We start from the raw sequence: 16,757 nt of genomic DNA, 5'->3' as shown, positions 1-16,757 counted from the left end.
GGACGCCCATTCCTAGTCGTCACAGACCACCATTCCCTGTGCTGGGGTGCTATGCAGGATGCGCCGAGTTTCTCGTTCACCCGAGTTTTACCCGAGTTTGCTCGACGGCAGTGAGTGAATGGAGATAGCGTGAAACGCGCAAAGGCTGCAGGCAAAAAAATATGTAGACAAAAAGCCGCGTATGACAACATGAGCGCACCCTGCTCGGCACGCTGCTTCCACGTTTCAAGCGCAGACGGCTGCACAACGAAACTCGCCAGCGCCGCGTATTGTTATCAACGGATTATCGCAACTTAGCGATACCGTGACTGTCCCGCTGTCCGTCTGCAGACTTGCCGTGAGCCGCTTGCCACGCCTTTCCCGGGCGCGTCAAGGGCGTGCCTCCTCTTTCGGCAACTATCTTTATATCCTCGATCGAATGCGAACAGGGTACATGCGAAGCATTCTTGCACCTACGCTTTCGCTCAAACGAATACGTTAAAATACAACGAATAAAATAACGAACATTTTTATTTCTTTAAGTGTCTGTTTTTTCGTTTTGAATGCTAGAAATTTCTGATGACAAACGGAGATAGAGTAAATTATTAAATTTTGCACTTCTTGCCGCGAGTGGCGACAGTGAGGCGAAAGCTTAGAAGCGGATACATTGAAGCGGGTCGCACGCACGAGGCAGTTCATATGGTGAGAAGTCGCCTAGGGGCGCTACAGTGCTATTCTCAATAATGTCAGTGATCACCACTCTTTCTCTATTAGGGGAATAGAAACGCAGCGCCGTGGTACGGCTGTTCATCGCAGGCGCCTTAAGGCCCCCGCTTTACTAACTAAAAATGATACACTAGTCATAAATACGGGAGCAACGGCTGTCGATGCAAAATGGTGGTCCGTAGTGCCCGTAGTGACGCAGTTTAGTGAAAATGTACCAGTTTATCTTTGTGTGCGAAGGCTCGGCGATGCATTGCGAAGAAGTGCGTGCTTCCCATCGACACAATTCATCGCTCGTCATCGCTTGCCCAGTGAAAGTGCCTCTGAGCGCATGTACGCAGTATTTGAGTGTTTTGTGCGCACCAAGGTGCTTGCGGATTACTTATGCTGGAGCCAGCAGCGATCGCAGAAGGATATCGTAACGACACCGCACAATCGCATTTTGGCAGGTGAGGGCTCTTGTGTGCGGCTATGAAATGAGACTTCGAACTGAGGAAGGTGTTGGAACTGTTGAGTGCGCAGTGCTTGTGATGAAGAAATGCCATTGCACTGGGTCTAGAAGAGCGAGCGATTCTCGGACGCTGATCGTGTTTACGACGTTGTGGCTCCGATATATCACCGATGACAGAGCAGCCATCTCAAACGACTGCTGCGATACGCACTCCTCAGCATCGTCGTCACCCTCGGCGCATCGACGCTTTGCAAGCAGCTACAGTGACGTGCCGATAATTATTTACTGTGCGCTACGTCGCCACAATGCAGGCAATGAAACCGTGCTGTGGGGCCATCTCAGCCTGAGAAGCCAGCGACAGTCAACGCTTTGTTTTTGATAGTAGTGCGCAGTACATCACCGATGACAGTGTCTTGTGCGTGTTTTATGTCGGTGGTGAATATTGTTGATGCCTCTCAGCTCGGCACCGCGTCGCTGTTGCCGAAAGATAAGTTGGGCGTGGCCCAACCGTGGTGGGTGCGCGCACAAGAGTTACATGCCTCGCGCGGGGCGTGACCTCTGGCTTTGATTGACAGGCGAACTCGTGCTAAACTCGTACATCGCGAAACCCCCTCCGAGTTCAACTCTGGAACATGGCGGCGGCAGCAGCAGCCTGTGTTATTGCAGCCAGCGGCAGCAAGCGTCAGTATGACCGTCTGGACCCGTTCGCGTACATGACCGCCGTGGAGTTTCAGCGTCATTTTGGCCTGTCGAAGACATCAGTGCGCTGGCTGTGTGACGAGCTAGGCGAAGACTTTCGTCTGTGGAGACAGCGTGGCGGGCTTCATTCGCTCACCGTTGAAGAGCAAGTCCTCTGCGCCCTCCGTTTCTACGGGACTGGGAGTTTTCAGGGAAGCGTCGGCGCCGAGCGTTACATTGGACGTCATCAAACTATTGTGAGCCTCTGTGTCAGAGATGTCTGATGGGCTTATTGATGCGGCAGTGCGGAAGCGGTGGCTGCCTTTCCCGAAGACTGCGGCTGAGCGGGCATTTATAAAAAAAACGCTTCTTCGCGGAAACATTAGGAACGTAGTCGGGTGTGTCGACGCAACGTACGTAGGAATTAAGGTGCCTTCAATGTCAGCGTTACTGTGATTAGCATTGAAGCAATGTCTAGACGCACCATATTGCCAAATTTGTCACTTCTCTGTAGCCGACTTAAATTTTGTGTTTCCGACGTCACACATGCGGCAGCCTATGATACTGACTTTTTCGCTGGTTGCTGACTTTCTACCGATTGTTCTACTGGTCTCAGGGTGCCTTCCGAATGGCTCACTTTTTGGGGGAAAGAGGTTAATGAAGTATAAATAGATAAATGGATATCACAAATTGTGTGAAGTACCCTGTGAATGCTAATCTCATAAAGAACTTGTTTTTTTTTATGAGATTACTTAGTACTTAGTACAAGTTACTTAGTATGCATAATGCTGAATTTTGGTCATGCGTCATCTATCGGCCACACTATGAAACAGCAAGGCATTGCACAATTTGTTGCAGTGCGAGATGCGGATGTCGCACCAAGCCGGTTGTGCCTATGCATTTATGGCAAAATGAAAATGCATTGATAATCTTAGTGTGCTGGCTTGCATGAAGAAAATACTTCAGAGTGTTTGCTGTGTTCACTGTTGGTGCATGTGCCAGTGGTTCAGTGTATTTCTTTTTTGGGGGGGGGGCAGCGTTATTCTGTATGGACAAATCGTATATTTTCGTCTCATAATAGGGCTCTAATTCTTCAGCAGTAGAACAATGCAGATCCAATGCTCTGCAGAACTCGGTGTGCGTGAAGATGTTGTGAACCACCAAGGCAAAATTACATATCGGGAGAAATGTGGTGCAGATGCCAATGAAAAGTGGGTCTTTAACCCGCCATGATAAAAATAAAGATTGCAGAGCGAATAGACCTTTTGTACAGCTTTAGAGCAATGATTACACAAACTGTGACATGCTCAAATGTGTAAATGCTTGCCGCAATGTGAAAGTAGGATGAGCAATATGCAGCATATTTTGGCATTGAACATGTCTTGTAAATGCTATTTTTATTGTGAGCCTCAAGCCTCGCTGTCCCGCCTTTCCCTCCGGCACTCCCTTTACTGAAACGCAGCACTGTCTTTCTATTGGTGTCATGATGATGATGGTAACAGCAGCAGTAAGGCTGGTTAATGCTTGCCCCTTTGATTCCTGTGAGTTGAGTGGTACAGAATATGGCACGTGCATACACCTGTGCAGCAATATTTTATGCTTGTGATTTGTTGGAAAGCTAATTCGTGTTGGGACATTTCAAAGATGTGCGCCATTGTGGCTTAATAACTAGATCATTGGTGAGGTTGAAGACTCGTTGTATCGGTATAGAAGCTTGAAGCTGAATCGCACCACAATTCGACGGGACACAAAGAAGAGAAATACACACAGCCGAACGCTCTGCTGTGTGTGTTACTCTTCTTTGTGTCCCGTCGAATTGTTGCGCGGTCCAACTTCAAGTAGAGCATTGGGCCTCTTTGGTGCAGGACTGAAGAAGAGAAATACACACAGCAGAACGCACTGCTGTGTGTGTTACTCTTCTGTGTGTGCCGTTGAATTGTTGTGCGATCCAACTTCAAATAGAGCATTGGGCCTCTTTGGTGCAGGACCGAGGAAGTGTGAGCTATTCGACACCATGCCAGTGCCTTGCCACACAATTATGGAAGTCTGAAGGTTTGCAAACAAAGCTTTGCTTTCAAATCCACGTGCTCATGTAATACAAGCACTGATTGAAAGAACCATCATACAAAAATAATGGCGAAATGAATGGCCTTTGAAAATTTGTATGTTGACACTAATGACATAATAGGTGCCACAGCAAACGCGACAGTTGTACTGGACAGAGCACTTTGTTTCCTATGTGAAGCACAAGCTTTCATTACATGCTGTGCAGATAACCAAGCTCAGTTTGTTTTAACGTGGTACACAACATTCACTCTAATCTGTTTTTGATTCTAAAGTGCCCAACACCACCTCTTTTTCAAGGATGTCATGGGAATATTTGGTGAGAACTGTTTACAGCCCCTCATAGGAAGTGTGGCCAGCCAGCTTTGCTTCGGTGCCTTTATAGATTTCTGTTCCTGATCATTGTGTGCTATCAAGTTGCTAAAGTCTATGCAACCAGTGCAAGGCATTACGTGATTCTATGGTCGGATACAACTTTAGGAGGCCGCAGAATCTGCACTTCAACGGCAGGTGAACACAAGCCTGCACCAATGGGCACACACTCTACACTGACGTCATGCCGCTGGACGCACTAATACCCGCTCATTGGAGAGGGACTATTTCTTTAGACGTGGAGGCAATCTGCTGCTGCGCTTTGGTCATCTGAGCGGGGCCTCTCCTGTCTTGTGAAGTTGTATCCGACTAGAGGATGCCGCTTTTCATACAACACAAAAGGACAAAGTGTACAATTATTTGGCCTATGAAATGGATACTTCACAAGTGAGCTATGCATGCGCTTAAGCTGTGTGAAAATTAGTACATGCAAATATATGACATTGTTAAAGAATATGTGGTATCGAACGTGCATGTAATGGCACGTTTAAATCGGGGAGTGTTGCATTCATGTGCACAGTCTATAGGTGATAGCATTATTAAGGTCATGCCGTTTCCTGTCTTCTCATTGTGAAATACACACACCGTTCATCTTGTGGCTAATCAATACCCACTGTATTCTTGCACATAGAAAGAACAAACAGCACAATGACGTATATGCTGCATTAGTGTCTTTTTCATTTACACGGTCCAGGTTGTCTTATGTGTTTGCCCATATTGAAGTGTCCCAATATGCACAGCACAATGTTTACTGCAATAATTTTATTTATGCTCTTGAATAATAAACAAAATAATAAACTGAAAGCTCCTTTATAAGGTGTGTTCTGGGGGCTCGACTGGAAAGCAGTGAGTGCACTGATCCTACTGTTGGAGAGCAGCCCTCTGGACCTTGCCACACTCTCAAGAGCATGTGCCTGGCGCTCGCCTACTGCCACCAGGCGGTTGAGTGCCTCCAGCAGCAGAATGTTTTGCTGCAAAAAAAGTGGATTGTTGGAATGAATCAACCGCATATAAACCATTATTTACAAATAAAAATGCTCATTGCACTATTGGTACTAACTGCCCTTGACTGTGGAAGCCTTTGGTGTATGCATAATAAAACAATTTGTTGGGACAACATTGCTTTATTTTTCATAACGGGTTGTATTTTTCAGAGCCAATTGTAATGTTTATTAATGTGCCAACAGCTGACGTGTCCTCGAACCTTCACGAGTCTCTACTGTCAGCACCACAAACCTATTTTTGTTCACTTCAAAATCAATGGCGCTCCCTACAATCCCGTCTTATGCGAGCTGATTGCATCCTATGCCTACAAACATCATATTTTTGTCCCATTACGCAATTTTCTACCATCCTCGGCTGCAGTTCTCTCTCCTTGACATCCATTATGTCACGCTTATGTAATCACCTGTTATAAATTGGCAACAAGTGATTGAAGATGTGCATGGCCTGCCCACCGATTCCATTTTTTTTCTTAATCTCAACTAGCATATCAGTTGCTACGGTTTACTACGCCACTGTCTTCCTACCTTAATGCTATCTCCAACAATTTTTGTTACTTCGCTTTCTGCACAGTCCTCGATTTCTCAAGTTTCCTTGTTTACCTCCAGGTTTATGTCCCATATTGCATAACCGGTAGAATGCAACGATTCTAAACATTTTTCAAGGATATCGGTAACGTGGCGATCACGATTCGGTAATGCCTCCCATGTGCTGTTCAACCCATGAAATTTTTGTATAAGTTTCCTGCTTTATATCAGTACCTGCGATTGATATTTCACCTGGATAAAGATACTCTTCCATAGATTCTGCGGGCTGAATGTCACTGATGAACTTCTGTTATATCACTAAGTTAGTGAAGGTTACCTTTATCTTTTCCATATTTTCGCGGGCCCACGTACATGTAAAAGCACGAACACTCTTTTTTAAACTGGAGGATATTCAGTTCGTTACTACGAAAGTGACTTAATCCGTGCACTATTATTATGCTAAATATGAAACAGTAGAAATATACTTATCTGCAGTTTGTCGATGCCTCCGTCACTGTGTTGGTTGCGAGATCCATCGTCGGCACCACCTCCTTGTCGCATCGTAGCTATATCGGCTGTCTTCCTTTTGCACACACTATGCAATATTCGTGACACTCGCAGTCACGCAGAGTGGAGGAACTCAGCGCACTCACAGAAGCAGCACCGGATAAGTTGTTTGTTCAGGATTGTGCCGTGAACAGTAAGTACGCGTTGCGATCTGTAAAATCGCCTAAGCTATTCGCAGTCTTTCGGGGTGCACGGAAAGATTGCTAACGGAGGAACAGAACTATCCAAGAAATAGTGGTCATCGTCGAGCCTGATCACTACGTCGCGCACTGCAAGCTCGTTGTACGAGTTTGTTTACACTGGGCCTCTTCGATGTTTAGCCGCCATGCTCGCACGATAAATGTATTTGATGACGCCACCACAGCGTTCCCTCGTGGTATAATGTGAAGCGTACTAAATTACAAATTAGTCGAATACACATTCAGTGTACATCTTGTAAGCTTTAAAATGCTTCTAAACCACGTTAAACTAACTAATAATATTGTATTAAATGCATTTGTTTTATAACTCACTTGTGCGTGTAATGCACTTGGTGGAACGACAAACAAGTGAAAGAAGGCGCGACCATGCACCGACGGTATGGTCACGTGAGCCCCAGTTTGTCGACCGCCCAGAAGGCAACGCCCAAGGAATGATAGCCAGCCAGAGTGAATCTAGATAAACCAATGAAACTGGAGGCTTCTCGAAAGATAAACTGTGTCTCGGTACCATTTGTGCTTTCATCTTGGGGTGTCGCCAGAGCTCGTGAAGATCCCGAGTTTCGCCAAACTCGGCGCATCCTGCATAGCACCCCTGGCTCGTGAATCTTCGCGACCCTTGTGGTCGTCTTGCGCGCTTAGCTTTGAGGTTGCAGGAATATAACTTCACTGTTGCCTACAAGAGTGGTCGAAAACATGCTGACGCAGACTGCCTTTCCCGTATGCCACTTACCACGACGGACTGCGACGCAGACGATTTTGATCATCTCGTCGCTTCTGTGACATCTGCTTTTCCAGATATCGATGAGTTCAAAGCAGAACAACGGACAGACACCAAATTGGAGCCACTCTTCACTTCTACCCATTCAAGTGCAACAAGCAGCTACTGTCTACGTGACGGGCTCCTGTACAAAAGGAACTACTCGAGCACGGGTGCACGCTTCCTTCTAGCGGTGCCGGAGCGTCTCCGGCCAGCAATCCTTCAGGCTATGCACGATGACCCTACCTCCGGTCACTTAGGCACTGTGCGCACCCTTTATCGCATTCAAGAACGCTTTTACTGGCCCCGGATGCGACATTCGGTTGAGTTGTATGTGGCCAGCTGCATACAGTGTCAACGTCGGAAGGAAGGAAAAAGTGGAGAAGGAAGGCAGGGAGGTTAACCAGTTTAGCCTAACCGGTTTGCTACCCTACACATGGGAGCGGGATGGGGGGGATGAAATATGGGAGGAGAGAGAGAGAGAGAGCACATAACACAGCAAACACATCGTCAGTTACAGTCCGTCACTCTTGCGCGGTACGCGACATCACTGTCACAGCCGCTTGTCCAAGCCCGTATCCTTCATAAACCGAAGTAGTCCCTTCGTCGCCTTCAGCTGCGATGTCTTCTGTCGGCGATATGTGAAAATGGTTGCAACTGACAATGGTCTATTGTCCAGGTGCGCTAGAACGGACGCCAAGGACTGTCTCTGAACATTATATTCAGGACAGTCGCACAGAATGTGTTCCATCGTCTCCTCGCAAAGACAGGCATTGCAGAGAGCGTTGTCGGCCATTCCAATGCGAAACGAGTAGGATTTCGTGAAGGCCACCCCTATCCATAAGCGATAAAGCAGCGTGGCCTCACTTCGGCGGAGTCCAGCTGGCATACAGAGATGCATCAATGAGGGCAGGTCGTGTTGATGATTGCTGCGGTTGGTCTGGATGCTTGGTGTGCACCATAGAGAGAGCGTGATCTCCCGTGCAAGCGCTTGAAGCCTGTTGGCTGCGTCGGACCGTGAAAGTGGCATGGCTTCTTCATTGGCTTCTTCAAGAGCTGTCCGAGCGGCTTTATCGGCTTCTTCATTTCCTATGACGCCGCAGTGACTTGGCAGCCACTGAAACATCACGTGATGTCCTTTCTCATGTGATGTATGAAGTAGGCATCTAATATCGAGCACGAGCTGTTCGAATGGCCCGCGACGCAGAGCTGATAGCACAGATTGTAGGGCTGCCTTTCAGTCACTGAAAATTGACCATTGTCGAGGTGGTTCCCGATTGACGAAACAAAGTGCAGCGCGAAGAGCAGCTAGTTCCGCAGATGTAGATGTCGTTGGGTGGTCAGTCCTAAAGCTGATGGTAATACCTCTTGCTGGGACGACCACAGCACCGGACGAACACTGGATGTTTGTGGAACCATCTCTATAAATATGTGCACTGTCCGCGTACCTCTCGTGCAGAAGAAGCAGAGACAGTTGTTTCAGCGCCAACGTCGGAAACGCCCAACCACAGCCCCATCTGGTCTCCTTCAACCTGTGCCGCCTCCCAGCTCACCCTTTCGGCAAGTTAGAATTGATCTGTTAGGCCCTTTTCCAAAGTCATCTAAGGGGAACCGCTGGATAATTGTCTGCGCCGACTATTTCACGCGCTATTGCGAGACGGCGGCTATACCATCAGCCACCGCCACCGAAGTATCGCTCTTCTTACTTCACGCTATTGTTCTGCGACATGGACCGCCTGGTGTTATTATAAGCGACCGGGGACGTCAATTCACGGCGGATATCGTGGAAGAGCTTGTGCGTTTATGTAACTCGCACCTCAGGCACTCGACGCCGTATCATCCGCAAACGAACGGCCTCACTGAGCGCACTAATCGGACAATCACAAATATGCTTTCCATGTATGTTGCGTCCGATCACAAGAATTGGGATGGAGTTCTACCATTTATTACTTACGCCTACAACACCGCCAAGCACGAGACAACCGGCTACAGCCCCTTCTTCCTTCTATATGCTCGACCGCCCCGGTATACGCTCGACACTGTCCTCCCTTTTTACCACCACGACAATCCTACGGTCGCCGATACGCTATGCCTAGCTGAAAAGGCTCGGCGACTTGCGCGTCTGCGGACTGGCGTCACGAGAAAACTCCAAAGCCCGCTACGACGCACGATATCGGCCTGTTGCATATCACCCTGGTGATCTCGTTTGGCTTTGGACTCCTACAAGAAAGCGCGGTTTGTGCCAAAAGCTGCTAGCAAACTACGATGGACCGTATATTGTCATCGACAAAGTCAGCGAAGTGAACTATACTCTCGCGCGCCTCACGAACAATGGTAGACGGTCTGCTAGGACACAAGTCGCGCATGTAGCACGGTTGAAATCATGCACGCCACGACAAGCTAGTTGACTCGCCCAGTGGGCTTTGTCTGCAAGGGGAGGTATGTTACGTCCAAGCGCGTAAAAGGGACGCGGGGATCTAGAAGAGAGGAGAAGAGAAAAATGAAGACTGTGCAGCGGCCATTCCTGTTGTTCGTAGCCTGCCGTTCCAGCTCTCGCACACCTAAATAAACCCCTTTTCCCCGTGTTTGTAACAATATGTAAAGAACAGTATGGATTCCAGGCTAGTCAATCCACGCAGACTGCTCTACCGGACAGAAAAGATTGCCTTCTTTCTAACTTCGAACAAAAGCTTTTCACCATCAGAATATTTCTAGACTTTCGCAAAGCTTTTGATTCAATTAAACACGATATCTTACTACTAAAGCTTGAAAAATATGGAATTCACTGCATTGCACACAAATTGTTGGACAGCTATCTTACAGGACGGAGGCAGTCTACATGGCTACAGGAGCTTAATTCCGACACAGCTATAATGAAATTCTGTGTACCGCAAGGCTGTATCCTCGGCCCTCTACTTTTCATTTTATATATTAATGATAAAGTAAATATAGACTCAACTTCAAATATCGTCCTCTACACTGATGACACCAATGTCTTCTTTTCCGGTCCCAACCTTAGCTTGCTTGAATATCGACCCAATACCTGGCTCAATAAACTGCGGACATGGCTTGATGCCAATAAGCTTGAACTAAACATAAAAAAAAATAAATATGTGTATTTCCGCGTTAAAAATAAGCTTCTTGATTATAATATGCGACTATATTTTAATAACACAGAAATCGAGCAGGTGAATTCTCATAAGTTTCTAGGAGTTCGTTTCCGCAGTGACTTTGGCTGGACCGATCACGTCAACAGTCTGCGGATACGAATATCAAGATCAATTGGGATAATTCAACGACTTCGTTACCTTCTTCCATTCCGTGTAAAAAAAAAACAGTTATATTTTTCTCTTATTCATTCTCATATTGTGTATAGTCTCTTTGTGTGGGGAACATGTAATAAAACTGACTCGGATAGGTTGTTCTCTCTACAAAAAAGAGCCTTGCGCATTTTGGGTAGATATCTTGTTATTACTAATGGCATGTTTACCTCTTGTAAGGTGTTACCGTTTTTTCTATGCTACAAACACTACTTAGCACTCCTAATCTACCAAAAAATAAAACATGACTTTGAATCTTTTTGTCGTTCTTATTTGCATAGAGAAATCACACAAACTTGCGCACAATTTCGTTGATTGGTTCTTGGCCTCGCAGTAATTACGGCACCCACACTACAGATCACCAAATAACAATTTTATGCAACACATATCCAACATTAATTGCTTGTGCGCAGGAGAGTGTCAACATTAATCAATTCAAGAAGAAAATGAGCCATCTTTTGAACACCCCCGTGTGCAATATTGTTATGCATACCTGCTGCATTTCATTGTTATTCCTACTGCTCGGTGCGAATGTTCTTTTTTTCCGTTTCTACACGACTTACTATCGCTCATTGTTGATGACTTCTTCAGTATTATTTTCTGCCTGATCAGTGCTTGTATAATTGCTTATGTTGAATTCTTGTCTCCCTGTGTTTGATGTGCCACTGTTCTCACTGATATGTTACTCCGCACCATCTGCACCGCCGTGTAATGCGGGTGTTAGGCCTCGTCAGGAGAGGTCTTAGTCTCTTTTGGCCTCTTCCCGCGGAAATCATGTATTGTTGTCCGAAATAAAATAAAATAAAAAAAAGTATGCTATACATGCATTTCATTCCAGGATTTTTGTATACATCTAATTAATCTTTTTTCTCTAGAACTTATCTATCTACACTGTACTGATATATTTGCCTGTAACGGATCCATTCCTATCAATATCTTCCCTGATTTCTTCCCCCACCAATACTCTAAACGTATCTTGGTTGTGTCGACTGCTCACTGGCGTGATTTTTCTGCCCACTTTTAAACCACGCGATTCTTGAAGGTGTAGGCTACGTAAGGAGTTCACTGGGCGAATCCGTTCGCATTCCATAAGCACTTGCTTAATGGTCTCCAGATTTTTGCTGCAGCTTACACCATGCCTAATCTAGCTGGGAATACTTGCTTCTGTATGTTTTTGTCTTTACGCAACCCGATCGAACTTCATATAGCAAAGCACTTCCCTTCGTGCTATCGTACATATTTTCCCTTCTAATTGCTTTCTGCTCACTCTCGCAAATCTCTATGGTCTGTTTTTGTTCCCAATCACCGCATCCAATTAACTGTCTCTGCTTCTCTCAGTTACTTTCTGATGACTCTGGTTGTGTAATTACACTTTATACTGCCCTGTACTTGGTTTGGAACTTCCTTGACGTCTTTCTCGATTATGCGCCCACGCTTTTCATGTACCGATACTTGTGCACTTGAGCCGCACATTTGTTTTGATACATGTTCCTGAGTATTCCTTCAGAACTAATTTTTATCGATGCCTATCTGACTGCAGACAAGGCCGAACGTGTGCCACCCTGCACTGCCGCATGTGTGGTTTTGCCGTAGGCTCATAAGGCCAGCCGACCGATCGATCAATGGTTAACTTCAACCTTGACCAGATATTCCATTTTAAGCACAGACTGGCACTTGCGAATGTTAGCGCTGACACCATTACTCCTTTCCAGATTCCATGCACCACCTTATATTTATTATGATTATCTTTGATTATGATTATCTTATGATTATGATTATGATATTATTATGATTATCTTTGATTATCGCAGCATTCCGCTTCCCCTTTATTTTCAGATTATTTTAGTGGCTGCTATAGAGTAAGTATCCTTCATTTACATACACGACGAGGTACTTACATTACTTGAATATGGGTATGACTTGTTGGTGACTTGACAACGCGTGATTAGTTTTCTCTGCCTTGGAGATCCTAACTCGCGAATTCTGTGTGCTAATCTTAAGGACTGGATTTGTGGCAGCGTTGCTACACACATACGCAAGTGTCGGTACCTTGCTTGCATCGCCCGTTAGTAGCATTATGTCGTCCGGTGCATTAGTCCTGTGACTTTCTGTTGGCCCATTTGTCCATTACGCATGTGTGATAAATCAAGCTCTAATTCGCTGTTTTTCAGCCGTCTTTCTACATCCTTAACATAAAGCGTGAACGGCAATTGAGACAGACGACAACATTTCTCAAGCATTTGGTGAATATCAACCACTTCATTAGATCTTCGGCCTTACCATACAATTTGTGTTGGGTCGTCTCTATATATCTCCGTCAGCAGCTCCACGAATACGTCACCCATTCCTTCGCGGTTGAGAATATCCCATAAAAAGTCCCTGCCTACGCTGTCGTAGTCCTTAAAATCTAGAAATTCAATCCATAAAGATCTATTCTGAGCTACTGAAGTCCTTATGCGCGGAGTTAGCGCAGACACATTATCATCAAAGCATCATCGTAGTCGGAACCCCCCCCCCCCCCCCCCGCGCCTATTCTGTAGTTCCCTCAGTAAATAATTTTTCCCATCCACTTCAGCAGTTCTAATTTCATGGCTTCCATTGTCGTTCTATATTTAAGCAACGTTACTGTAACTAGCCTATTCAAGCTCGTCCTATCCTTACCGCCTTTGTGTTTGTAGTAGAGCTTCATCTTGCTTTCACGCCATTTAATCTGACTTTTCTGCCTTCCAACAACTTGCTGGATGGGGTTAGTCAGCAGTGCCTTGGTAATCATAAAACCGAGGCTTTACGATTAGCTGTATTTGGATTTCATCTGGTCCCACGGCCGTGTTATTAGGGATATTTTCATCATCGTTTTTTCGGTAAACATTTTAGATGCTAAATTTTGACTTCTCGGGCTTATCTGTTGCCGCTGGATCTGTTTGAGTCTGAACTACGCTTTGCTTTGTACCGTAGTTATCCCTAATAACGCATCTCATGTACCGCAGCGCATCGTCTCCTCCGGAAATGTTTCTGTCTTCATTCTTTATTGCCACTTGCGAATTTTTAGTTTTGCTGCGCCTTTGTTTCTTTGAAGTTCTCGTTTTCCATTTTTTTAGGGGGCGGGGAGGCATTTTGTGGCAATTAAACGAAATAATGGCAGGAAGACGCCACACGAGAACTGCATGAAATCAAGTTCGACATCCGTCGCTGTCAAATTGTCGTGTAAGATATTTCGAGGGCACGCGCTGGTCAGAAATATTAGTTTTCACCTAACCACTCTCTCATCGCAGGTGTATAGTTCGAGCTTGCTGTGGTGTTCACTAAAAAGTTTTAAACCCTTAAAAGCAAGATTTTAACACTTACCCTTAGCCATCGGATAAAGCAGCCCCGTTTAGGGTGTAAAAATTTGAGCGTGGAAATATACAGGTTCATGCACCATTATTGAAAATTTCTTGAACCCGTGCTTAAAGAAAACGCAATGAAAAGAAGTGATACAACGAGACTAAATCTTTCACAGCAAATGGTTGGTATAATGGTCGTATGCTATAAATTCCCCACAGAAATAGGAACTACCTTTGAATTAAACTGCTGGCTTTATCAAATTTCGTAGACGAACGTGTAAACGAAGCGCATGAACGAAAACAACACACACAGCGTGATGTGTGCTTCATTCTTTTTAACCGTTTGCTGTAAGAGATTTAGCCTCTTTGCATCGGTATAGTACCCCCAGCTGGAGTGCCAGCAATAAATTAGATTTAATAAAGGACAATGCAGCACTGCGAATGTATTTAGCCTCAACTTTGCTTTGTGTTGCCTTTGTTGACCCCTCCTTTGATTATCGCAAACGTAGCACTTAAAGGCTCAGTACCGTCCATTCCGTTTTCATACACAAGTAGGTGATGAATAAAAAGCGTGAACTATATATTGACAGAAAAATGTTATATTCACAAGTGCTCCTTTTGTACGTTCACCTTGTTTCTTTTCGAATGGATGGATGGATGGACGTTATGAGGGTCCCCTTTGGAACGGGCTGGTGGGTTGCGCCACCAAGCTGTTGCTATGATGCTGCCTAATGTCCTACCTAGGTTAAAGAAGAAAAAAAGAAAAAGAAACACGATAGACTCCCACAACCAAATGTTCTGGCCCTGTATTGTGAACTTTGCTTTTGTACGTCTCCTTTTTTTGTCGCTTCCCCTACTTTTCTTCCACAAATGTTCCAATCGCCTCTTTCTAATCTATATTGCGGACATGTTTACTTTTCCCCTGCTCTCACTGAACCCAAGGACTTCATGGAGGCCAGTGGGGCTTAAATCGACCGCTGGGCAGATGTCTTCACATTCTAATAAATCATGCTCTATCGTTTCCCTAGCCTTACCGCAGCAAGCACATGCTTCTTCTTGCTTCTTATATCTCGCTTTATAGGCGCGTGTTTTAACGCATCCTGATCTCAGTTCGAAAAGTAATGAGCTTTCCTTTGGGTTATCATAAATTGTTTCTTTCCTGATTTCATTTTTTCCTCTTCAGTAGTTACTTAGGGAAAGTTTATTTTCCATTGCCGCCACCCATGAGATTATTTCAGGCTATCTGACTTTCCGCTTGACGTTCTTTGTTGCTGTGCTGTTCACCCTACAGGCCGCATACATGCTGGTAAGCTTTCTAGTTCTTTTCCTACACTGTGAAATAATCTTTTTCCTCTGCAGATACCGCAACACTCTCCTAGCCTATTACTTTTCTCTTATTCCTCAGTCGTTCTTTGTAATCAATTTTACTGGGAGCTTCCCTATTTCAAAACTAGTCCAGCCCATATCAGCCTGTACAGCTTGATTTGTAGCCTTCCCGTGAGCGCCCAATGCGAGGCGTCTCACTTACCTTTAATTCCCATCCAGTCCTGATTGTACCCCTCATTTCAAGCAAACAACCGCATTTCCAAAAGTAAGTCCTGGAACCATTATACCTTTCCACATACCCCGGAGCACCCCGTACCTATTGTATCCCCATAGCGCTCTGTGCTTCATTATGGCTGCATTTCTCTTCCCCTTTACTGGTATTGTTTTTTAACTGTGTTTCCATGTACCTATTGCCTTCTTTTATGCATATAACAAGGTATTTATATTCTTTTACGCGAGGTGCAGAATAATTATTCACGGAGAATAATAGTGTCTACCGCCAACGCGACACCTCCGAGAAAGAGGTGAAAATTATTTTCCGGTGCAGATGCAAGGTTGCTTCCAAGTCATGAATGGCTGCTTAAAGAAGTCGTTGGAAGGAAATACATGCAATAAGTTGGACGAGTCTGTAGTAGCACGGCTTGCCGAAACTTGAGAAGGAGCTAGGAACCGTACTGCGGGAGCGGAAAGCAAAATGACCGGCGCAGCGTGACGGTGAGTAAGACAGCGATTTGGAATCGAGTTATAGCGGGGCATAGCGGTATGCCAGCTAGGTGACGGTAAGAGAAGTAGGCAAAGCCGGGCAGGTTGTGAAACAAGCTCAGCAGAAAGTAGGTTATTTCTCCTAAATTTATAAGTGCCAATGAAAATAAACCAATCCAGGGCGAAAAAAGAATGATGTGAATCAATGATATTAGATGCGGGCAGATTTCTGGGCTTAGAGTGTAGCAGTGCAACGCAAGGCAGGGATGACAGTTCACTGCGCTAGCCGATCACGTGAAGATTCTTTCAGAAAGCATTGTCCTTAAAAAGCTTGTGATGGTTATGATCACAACGCCATTGGACGCTCTACTTAGGAGCTGGAAAGCCCGAATAGGATCCCCTCTCGCACTCGCGTCATCGTGCTCCAAGTCAGCCCACTTGGAAATCATACAGAAGCAATTTTACTAGAGACTCACCATGAGGCTTGCGATTTCGCGATCTTAAACATGCCACCAAATTGGGTGAGAGGGGAACGTTGGACCTACATTGTCCCGTACCCACCGGAGTAGATTAGTGACTGTGGCCTTGCGCTAGTGAGCACGAGGTCGCGAGTGCGATGCCGGTCACGGCGGCCGCATTCTGTTTTAGGGGAAAATGCGATAACGCTTGTGTGCCGTGCATTGGGTGCGCGTCCATCAACGCCAAGCGGGCGAAATGGTTCCGGAGTCGCCCACTGCGGAGTCGCCCCGGAACCGTTTCCCATTAT

The 16,757-nt window shown here is 45.6% G+C and overlaps 1 long non-coding RNA gene across 1 annotated transcript; it reads left to right on the top strand.

The window, feature by feature from the left end:
- Positions 1 to 3,589: 3,589 nt before the first annotated feature.
- LOC140215998 (uncharacterized) lies at positions 3,590 to 5,327 on the top strand. Its single transcript, XR_011892640.1, has 2 exons — positions 3,590 to 3,883; positions 5,141 to 5,327. It is a non-coding gene; the product is annotated as an uncharacterized lncRNA (long non-coding RNA).
- Positions 5,328 to 16,757: the final 11,430 nt, after the last annotated feature.

This window comes from Dermacentor andersoni, chromosome 2, assembly GCF_023375885.2.
Source record: "Dermacentor andersoni chromosome 2, qqDerAnde1_hic_scaffold, whole genome shotgun sequence".
Lineage (NCBI taxonomy): Eukaryota > Metazoa > Arthropoda > Arachnida > Ixodida > Ixodidae > Dermacentor > Dermacentor andersoni.
Note: the sequence above shows the minus strand (reverse complement) of the source record. Positions and strands in the feature narration are given on the sequence as shown.